We start from the raw sequence: 11,078 nt of genomic DNA on the forward strand, positions 1-11,078 counted from the left end.
TTTTTCCAAGGACAATTTGTCCAAAAATATTGTGTTCATTGTGTTGCGCATTTCTTTCTGTATTTTATAAGTGGAATTACAGTTGTGTTATTTTTCGATATTAGTTGGGAATTTTTTTTTAGCAGTTTAATAATCATTTATGATAGGAGATTAATAATCAGTGACTCCAATAGTTGATTTTTCACACCTCCCCCCTCGACTATGATGGTAGGCATGTTGCCAAGACAGTGCACTGCCAAATTAGTGAGGCTGCTTGCGGCCTTCACCCATGGGGTTGCTATATGAAATCACATAAATTTTTATTATTATGTTTTTTTATAATTAGAATATTATTATTATTATTATCACCATTATTATTAATTGTTATATTATTTTAATATTAATGATTATTATTATTAATAAATTAATATATATTATTTTGTTAATAATTTAGTAATTATTATTATTAATAATTTAATAATTATTACTAAAATTTTAATAATAATGCTTAATTATCAAACGTTCTTAAATAATATATGCTTTTAAAATTTGAATAAAGTTTTCTTTTAAAATTTTGAGAATGTTATTTTGGAAAGGGTAAAGTTAATATGTAAATGATTTTATATTAAATTTGAAAATCATAGTAAATATAACACTTAATGAATAAAAAAAGGTAAACCTCATGATAGTATCGAATTTGCTGAAGAGTAGGAAAATCTTGATTAACAAAAAAGTGATCAATACCTATCATCAACAACCATGATAGATAAGATAACAAGAAAGATAGAAATAAAAACAAATATGGAACCATAGAAATGCCCTAGAATGGAGCAAATCATGTTTAAAAATAAATTTTACATCCTAGTAGAAAGGCATGAAGAGCACATCAAAGAAATAATGGTTGACTATAGGAAAAACGATTCAAGAATATCTAAGAAAATCATCTTCAAGCCAAACAAGTAGATTAATCAAAGGCAAAAAATGGATGAAAAGGAGGAATGGAGGCTGGTTCGACCCCGAAAGCAGGAAAAGCTCAATGCAAAATTTTCAAAAAAGGATCAAGGGAGGCCAAACAAAAACCTGAATGAAAACAAGGACGAAAACTAGAGAAAGCAGACCATCTTCAAAAAAACTAGGTATGCAAAAGAAATACAAATATTGAAGGCAAAATTGGGAAGGATAGCCCCTAAAATCCTAACCCTAAATTGGTCTAATCCCTATTTTTGCCAAACCCTCTTTCATTTCCAAAGCCAATAGTGTCCCATTAAATCTCAACCCTAAAATTAGCACCCAACATCTAGTAACAAATCTCAGGGAGGAGAAAACATCAAAACCACTTCACCCTAGATTCCAATTTGGGGAATTTCAGTACAACAAAATAGTCAATCGATAGCAAGAAAACCATGAATTAGAAACAAAAATGGATAACACGATAATCATAAGTGATAAAAATACAAGAGAAAAATAGTTTGAATGTGAAAGAAGTGGACTATATGCTATCTGGATAGGCCCACAGAAAGACCAAAATTAATGAAATGGCTCAAATCAATGGATGTGAATCAGGTAAGTATATCCCCCTTTTAGATTCTTTAATTTATATAAATTGCAAAGATGTAAAATTTAGAACATATTTTCTTAAAAGAGAATTAAAAATTAAAAATGGTTATAGTTTAAACTTTGTAAAATAGAAGCTAAATTTCAATGATATAGAAATTAAAAATCTCAATATAACTAAGTGGGTATAATTAAAAAAGTTCCAGTAGAACTATGTGACATAGACATATTCATTAAGATTGGAGAGAAACTAGGAGGAATAAAAGAATTTGAATTACATCATTCAAAAACAACCAATGTGAAATTATTAGTTAACCCCAAACCAGATAGTGATGAACAAGATCAAATCAAAATAATAACAAATCGTTCAATTTATACAATCAAATACATGGTCTATACTAGGAAAATTAGATATGTTAATTATCTTTAAAAAGAAATTAGAAAAGCATCAACCTACAAATATTTTGAGGAAGTAAGGAAAGAAGATCATGTGGAGATTCACACCATAGAAGAAGTAAACGTAGAAGAGAAATTGAGGAAACAAGAAAAAAAAAAAGAGAGCACAAAATAAAATAGAAAAATATAATTATTGCAAAGAACAAAGAGACTGAAGAAGGGGAGATTACAGAGCCTAAAATCATCCATAGTGTTCTTAGAAGTATACTAATGAAATGAAAAATAGTAGAGGAAGAAGATGCCAACCAAGCAATTCAAAGGAGATTTAGGGAAGGAATCTAACTACTAAATGTACTAGAAAGAAAGGTTGAAAATCTAAGAGAACCTAGGCATTCAGAGTCTAGAGGAGAACATCAGATAAATTTAAAAACTCAATGAAGATATAACTCTAAGAATTAATGATGTCATAGATCAAATAGAAATCATGTGGACATCAGAAGACGCATAAAAAGATATAACTCCTTATAAAAAGAGAGAGGAACAAGGGAATAGGTGAATACAAAATAAATAAAAGGATATCCAATAGAATGAACAAGATCAAACTCAGAGAGAACACTTTGATAGTGAAGAAGATTAGGAAAAAGGGAAAAATCAGAGAATAGAGAAAGCAAAAAATTCTTGGCTAACACCTAAAAATGCAGATAGAAGTAGATAAGAATAATCCAAAGAAAAAACAACAATGGAAGAACTAATAGAAGTAACTAGTGAAAAAAATGGTGAATCGAATGATACTATTCCTCCAACAACTTCAAGCCAATGGTGTAATATCACAATCAGAAAAAGAGCCAAAAAAAAAAGCTATAAATTTTGAGAAACCCCAAATAATTAAGGTGATCCTTGTAGAACACAAAATAAATAAAATGAAGAAAATGAAGAAACAATAGCAAAAAAAGTAAAAGTTTGGAGTATAGAGGACTACATGGTAGTCACAGAGAACCTGGAACAAAGTAATGATCAAAATACTGATAAAGAGGATAAGACAAACTTAAGGCATAAATGTGAAGAATTTGACATAATGATGGATTCAAAACAAAGAATTATAGAAGAATTAGATGATCAGGAAAATGAACAAAATGAAAAATAAAGGATACAAAATGAAGAGCAGCTGAATTTAGAAAAATAGATAATAAAAGAGATGGAAAGAGAAAAGGAAGAGGAATAAGAAGGAAGGCAAACAAAAAGTATCAGCAATGCAAATGAAAATCTAGAATATTTAGGCATATCCATCAACCAAGAAGGTATTAAAACTCCTAAATGTGACAAGAAAAAGATGAAGAGAGGAAGGAAATCCCTGAAAGAGATGAGAGAAGTAGATGGTTAGGAAAAGGAACAAAAAAATATTAGTCAGATTCTTAAAGTAGGGAAGGGGAAGAGCCTTCTTGGGACAGTATGAGAATGAAAACTTAGAATGGTAGGGGTCTCGATGCTCCTAGAAAAAAATGATTAATAAAAAGAAAATTAACACAATTTGAATCAAAAATTATATTAATGCAAGAAACTAAACAAAACAAAGAGGAAGGTATAAAACTAGGTAAGAAAATAGGTAGTTGGAACATAATCTTACAAGAATCAAGAGAGCATTAGGAGGATTAGGAATAATTTGGAATCCAAGAAAGATTAATTTAGACTTAATGAAATCTAATCAATATTGGATGATCGATAAAGTTAAGAGCATAAAAAATGATCTACAAATAATACTAATAAATATATATGGCCCAACTCAACGTGCAGATAAAAAATAGTTATGGGAAGAAGTTAGCCTATTTATGAGACCATAATAACAGAAATATATTAATAGGGAGAGATTTTAATGTAATCTTAAGTCTAGATGAAAAATATGGAGGGATGTATTATACCTCGCAAGCCTCCAAAGATTTCAAAAATTGGATAGAAATGAATAAATTATTAGATATCCCCTTTAATAATGGAACATACACTTGGAACAATAGAAGGGAAAACTTCACTTATATAGCAAAAAAATTGGACAGATTCTTCCCCAAAGGAGAATTAAGAAACATAGATAGGGATTTAGAATCAACCATTTTGCCTATACCAGGATTAGACCATTACCTAGTAAGAATCAAATTATTTCAAACCTAACAAGCCTCATTGAAATTCCTTTAAGTGTGAAAAAATGTGGTTCCTTGATGACAACTTTATGGATCAGATCGAGTATGTTGGAAGTGAGGCAACTTTAAAGGATCTAAAATGTTCTATTTTGTGGAAAAAATCAAAATGTTAAAAGACAATATTCTTAAATGGAATAAAAATCAATTTAAGAATATCTTTAAAGAAAAATTAGACAATGAAGAAAATCTAAAAAGTCTTAATGAAGAAATAATAAAAAGGGGAATGGATAATAAAAAATATATAAAGGAAAAAGAGATGCTAAAAAATACATTGGAGACAAAAATCAAGAGAAATATAGTTAACAATAGGGGACCACAATACAAAATTCTTTCATAATAGCACTATATTTAATAGATCCAGAAATAAGATTATAAAATTTAATGACCCAATAGGGACTGAAGTTGAAAATCCTACAGAGATAGCAAAAATATTTATAGATTATTTTTAAAAACATTTTGAATAATAATGGAAGCTCAAATAGAACTACACAAATTAAAAATGCTAGAATCAATTTCAAAAATAGTAACTTTAGAAGAAAACAAGTGATTAAACAAATCCATAATCATAAAAGAAGTTAAATCAACCTTGTTTAGCATGAAGCTAGACAAATCCCTAGGCCCAGATGGATTTCAAACTTTCTTTTATAAAAAAATGTTGGGATATTATTGGGATAGATTTATGGGGTGTTATAGAAGAATCTAGGAATGGGGGATCTTTATTATCAGAGATTAATCACACTTTCTTAACTCTCATACCAAAAAAATCTAAATCTGAATATCCTTGAGACTTTAGACCTATTGCCCTATGCAATACCATTTACAAAATTTTATCAAAAGCCTTATCTAGATAGCTTAAATTGATTCTTTCTAAACTTATCTTATAAGAACAAACATGATTTGCCCCAGGTAGGTCCATTCTAGATGGTTTAATAATTGTACAAGAAACAATACATTCAACGAACAAGAATAAAGAGGTGAGTATGTTTATGAAGTTGGATATACAAAAATCATATGACATGGTAGACTAGAGATTCCTATGCAAAATACTGGAAGCCTTTGGTTTCTCCCAACAATGGATTAACTTCATTTTTAAATGTATATCTAAACCTAAAATTTCACTCCTAATTAATGGGACCCCTATAGGGTTTTTCGATATATCTAGAGGAATGAGGCAAGGAGACCCACTATTGCCTTTTCAATTTATAATCATGGTAGAAGCTTTTGGATGGTATATCAGAAAAGTGCAAACATAAGACAATATTAAAGGAGTTACTTTGACAAAGAATGTTCCAAACATCACCCATCAACAACTTGTAGATAACACAATCCTGCCTGATAAAAGCACATTAGAGGAAGTACAAAAATTTAGAAAGCGCAAAAATTTATAAATATTATCCAGTTATACATAGAAGCATCAAGACAAAAATTAAATGCGAAGAAATCATACATCTTCTTTATTAACACTAAACTTGAAGTAGAAAATTAGATTTGGAACATCATGGGTTATAAGAAAGGAACATTCCCATGTAAATTCTTAGGTATAGAACTTGAAAAAGGTTCAGGCAATAATAAAGGCGGGAATAATATCTTAGATAGAATGGATAAAAAAATAGGACATTGGAAAGGGAAATAGTTAACAAAAACAGGAAAAGTAACAAAGATTAAAGCTATCCTTTCAACTCTGCCAACTTTTCAACTATCATATCTTCCACTAAAAAAAATTTAAAAAAATAGAAGCAAAGTTGAGAAACTTATTTTGGAATTACATGGAGGAACATAAGAAAATGGGACAATATAAGAAAACCCAAGGAACTAGGGGGTTTAGGGATTAAAAATCTAAACTGGCAAAATGAAGCCTTAGGAGCTAAACTAGTTTGGGGACTTTATAATGAGAAGGAACAAAAATGGGCTAAGATTCTATATAAAAATACTTAAATGCATTTGACTCTACTTCCTTATTGAGGATGCAAAATTTACTTGAAGGATCTATAAGTTGGAATTTCATAGTCAATTGCAGAGAACTAATGAGGAAATATATAACTTGGGACACGGGAAGAGGAGAAGAAGCCCTTTTTTGGGAGGACTCATGGGATGGTCACCCTTCCCTTGACAACTTAGGCATCCCAGAGAATGTTAAAAATACATTGGTAAATTTATGGGGGGACAAAGTTAGAAATTATAAGCATTTTATAGAGAAATATGGCAGAGCAACATGGAAATGGAAAACTCTAGAAAACATTGAATTGGACTCCAAAGAAAAGGAGGCTTTTCAAAGGATTATCAAAGAAAGGAAAGTAAATCAAATGGAAAGAGTAGATAAGCACATATGGGGAGCTTCAAAAGATGTAAAATACTATGTGACAAAATTTTACAACCTCATCATTGAATAAAAAATATGGGAAGAGGTAGAAATGCCTCTGAAGCTTTGTTGGGATTCTGCCTGCCTCCCAAAAGTAGGAATCTTTCTTTGGGTTGTCCTCTAAAATAGGATTCTCACAGTAGATAGACTCAGTAAAATAGGTTTTGAGGGGCCCTCAAGATGCATTTTATGTAAGAAAGAAAGTTAATGTATAGATCACCTATTATTTCAATGTAGTTTTTCTCAGTATTGTTGGGACTGGTTAAGACAAAAGCTACCCTAGATTGCACTATTCCCTAACAATCTAGGAAGCAATCTAAAAGGTTGGCCTATTGACAAGTTTCATAATGTCTGCAACAAAGTTTGGAATATAAGCCCTTCTATCCAAATGTGGGAAATATGGAAAGGAATAAGAAAAAGAATATACTATGAAAAGGAATTTACAACCTTCTTGCTAAAGAATAAGATATAAGCATGCATAGTAGAAGTAACGAATTCTCACCTAAAGAAAACTTTTATAGAAGAAGGAAAGTTTACAAACTGGGATGGAGTGATGAAAATAAATTGGAACAAATTGATTAACCCCCCTTTAATTTACAAAAAAAAAGAGTCAAGAGGTTAGGGACAATTGCAAATGGGAATCTGCCCCCTTAGTTGGACAAAACTGAACTTTGATGGAGCCTCCAGAGCCAACCTAGGTGTATGAGAAATATGATGTATAATAAATTAGGATTCAAGAAAATGGATTATCAAAAGAGTAAAACATATGGGAAATATGAATAATAATTTAAATGAACTGGTAGCCCTCCAAGAAGGACTCAGATTATGTAACAATTTAGGGATTAAAAGACTAATAATCAAAGGGGATTCTCTGATTTTTTTTAATGCTTTGAGGAAAAGGAGTACCTCAAATTGGGTATTAAACTCAAAATTAGAAGAAGTTTTAAAGTATTTTGATCTCTTTGAGGAGACTAAAATTCAACACATTTTTCGAGAAGGAAACTGAAAGGATGATTTCTTAGCAAATAGAGGGGTAGATGGAGAAGAAATATTATTAGTTAATCAAGAAATTTAAAAGCATTATTAAACACTAAAATAAATATAAAATCCTTATAATTAATAAGAAAATAAAGTTAATTTTTAAGGAATGATGAATAATGATGGAAATATTAAACATCAACCATCATAAGTTTATTAGGCTTCTAGAGCCCTAGGTAATCTTTCCATCTATAAAAGGAGCATCTATGTCCTATAGCAACATATGAGATCTGTTTGTTTAATTCAGTGTAGGGCTTAGTATGGAAATAACTATGGTCATTTTTCATACATTAGAACCTAAGACGATGGCTTTTAGGGGTAATGTCAAGCATGAAAGGTGGAATAGGATTTTGAATCCTATGGATAATATTTCAAGGTAGTGATCAGTAGGGTTTTAGGAGATTAGATCTTCAATTATGACTATACTTGGAGGATGAACAATTCTTTTATTGAGTCCTTCATAGCCTATCTAGTTAGGGCTAACATAGAGCATGGTCTTATTATTAATCTTTGTTGGGATATCTTCAATTTAACTTGGTTAAAAGGGCTAGAACATATAGTTAAGAGTATTGTGAATTAGAAGATTCTACTCCAGAAGGTATATATGAACCACCTACCTAGTAGAACAGGTCAAGATAAGATATTTAGTTGCCCTATTTTGAAAATTAGGGACAATGCCAAGTTTTTCCAAGCTTGATAAAAAATGGAGGCAAATATCTCTTTTCTCCTGAGTTGGAGAGGAATGGTGGTTGAGCCAAATATGGAATGGCTATAGAGATATCTGAACCTATATAATAAAAAAATATAGAGCTTGAGGTTGATCTAGAAATCTTGGAGAATATGGAAATCATTCTACCCAATATGTACAAAATAAGCAAAGAACAAAAATCTTTCATCTCTCTTCTAGGATGCCCAGTGACAAACCACAAGGAAGCTATGGAGATAATCATGGTTTGCATTAATAAGGATGATGTATAGATGGCCAGTCTTATTGAGCTTACTAGTTTAGTTCCTGTGTGCAGGGTTTCGACTTTAGGGTTTTTTTGGCAATGCTTTGTTAGTATGGGCTAAGACCTTTTTGTTTATTTCTCTTGTAAATATATGGCATTTAAAGATGTATATGGGGTTCTGTTAGGTTTTCCTTTTGATCTTTAAGTTTTCTAGATAGATACAATTGCATCTTGCTCTTTGTATGAACAAATTTGTAAATTTATATAAATACATAGTATTTTCACTATTCTTCTCTTTATGTGTGGAAAATTACCCTCGAATCTCTTTTGGCATTTTTATTTTCACTACTGAAGAATTTTTGTAGTATATTTTTGGTGAATTTAAAAGTTTCTACATTGACAACATACTAAAATAGAGAAGGGCTAGAAAGCATTATAAAACATGAAACTCAAATAGGTACAATCGAGGAAACATAATTTAGTATCATTAGTAAGGATATTACTCATCAGTTAACAATCAATCCCAAACTAAAATTAACAAGGGTACAAAAATTTAGATCATTATTTCATTAACCTAAATCATTAAAAGATTGAAAGAGGATTTTAAAAATAAATTCTAAGAATACATGGTTCAAATTTGTGCATTAAGTATAAAAATTAACCGGTTAAATTGAATAAACAAGAAAGAGAATGATCAAAGAAAGTTAGCAATTAGACTATTAGGATTCTTTGTCAAAAACTAACAATGTAAATACATATTCTGGAGCTTTTCTAGAATTTGATTGTGTAGCATTTTTTAGCATCAATATTTCGGATCACACACAATGATCCATCATCAGAATGAATAGTTGGAGAATAGAATGATGGATCACTGTGTGTGATCCAAAACGTTGATGCTAAAAAATACTACACAATCAAATTCGAGAAAAAAATCCAAAATATTATCAATGGATTGTGGAAACCTAATGTCAATAATGTAAATACATGTTGTCATCTAGTAAAGTTAGGCTAATGGATAGGAAGCTAATTCCCAAAATGTTATCCCCTTCAAAAAATTAAGGTATTCTAATTAGGTTTCATGAAAAAATAAAAGAATATGGTTAAGTATCATTGTAAAGAAGATGTTTAATTATTTGATCATTTTTTAATTATCTGATTACCTTGAATTCCATGGGAAAATTGCAAGATCAGAAATCTAATACAATTACACTTTAATTTAGCCTTTTATTATTAACTTAATAGGGGCAACACTAAACATGGGTACTAATTTTCATAAGAAATCAAGTTTGAAAATACATTATATGGTGATTTAGAGGATGGATTATTAATAAGGAATCCCTTTATTTTACCTAGATTGTGAGCTTGTTAACTATGATTTGGAAGCTAACTACTAACCTTTTTGGGAAATTAGCTATCATTTTTTTGTGTAGAATTTCATCTATATCTCTCAAATTAGGTACACATTTGGTTCTCTGGATAAGGATTTCCACTTTTCATCCTCTCAAGGAAGTTTTTTGAGTATGACTTGAACACATATATCAAAAAGAGATTTTGTAAACTAGGGTACGATCCTTTAAAAATCTATAATATAGGAGTTTGGTCCTAGGCTAGACTGGAGGTTTCCAACTCTGTTCTTTCCTACCAGTGCCCATTTGAATGGAGAAAATCTATAAGTTATTTTATTTATTATATTATAATACAAGCCTTCAGTCATTTACATACACACACACATATAACACTCAATGAAATGAAAACTTGAACCTTGTTTATAAATCAAAACCTTATGTTTTCAAAATCAAACAAATTATGAAACTACACTTGTTGTGATGTACATTTTACTTTGTGTTTGATTTGGGGTTGACTTAGTATGTTGACCAAAGGCCTAAGAGTTACTATTTTATGATGTTATATGAGATGTTTTGGTTTATGCTTTGATCTTTCAAAGATGGATCAATGTTTATTATTTGATCACGATCTTTTATTTTCAAGCATTGTGATGTATTTATGTATTTCTATGATGAGTTTTGATCAGATTTTTGTTAGTGCTTTCTAGTTGTTTGTTTAGGACTAAGGTGAATGGTGTGATTTTTCTGGTGTAACCTTTGAGTTTCGATCAATTATCCTTTGGTGCTTTCTAGTTGTTTGTATATGGCTGAGGTGATTATTGTCAGTTTCTCGTTATAACCTTTGAGTTTTTGATCAGTTATCTTTTGGTGCTTTCTAGTTGCTTGTATAAGGACTAAGATGAATATCGTGATATTATGAGTTGTACTTTTCATTAGCTTAGGGTAGGTTATCTATGTGTATGTTGGGAAGTGGTTCACAATGGAAGCCTGAGCCCTAAAGAAATTGCTTGGGTAACCCATTGTAAGTTGTTTTAATAAGTGAGAACATTTCATTAAATGGGTTTCAAATGAATTACTAAGAGTTAGTGTTTTCCTTGCTCATGCCTTCAGTGCTAGTATAGGCTAGGATGGGAGTAGAGACGATGCTTGGTTGTGACCTTGCCATGCTAGTATGCATTTTCTGTATGAAAGGATATTGATGCCACATAAAGATACTAGGGGGCCAGAGTCTAGAGGCTACCACATAAAGATACTAGGGGGCCAGAGT

This window comes from Cupressus sempervirens, chromosome 6 (assembly GCF_028749045.1).
Source record: "Cupressus sempervirens isolate cs-2001-9-10 chromosome 6, ASM2874904v1, whole genome shotgun sequence".
Classification (NCBI taxonomy): Eukaryota; Viridiplantae; Streptophyta; class Pinopsida; order Cupressales; family Cupressaceae; genus Cupressus; species Cupressus sempervirens.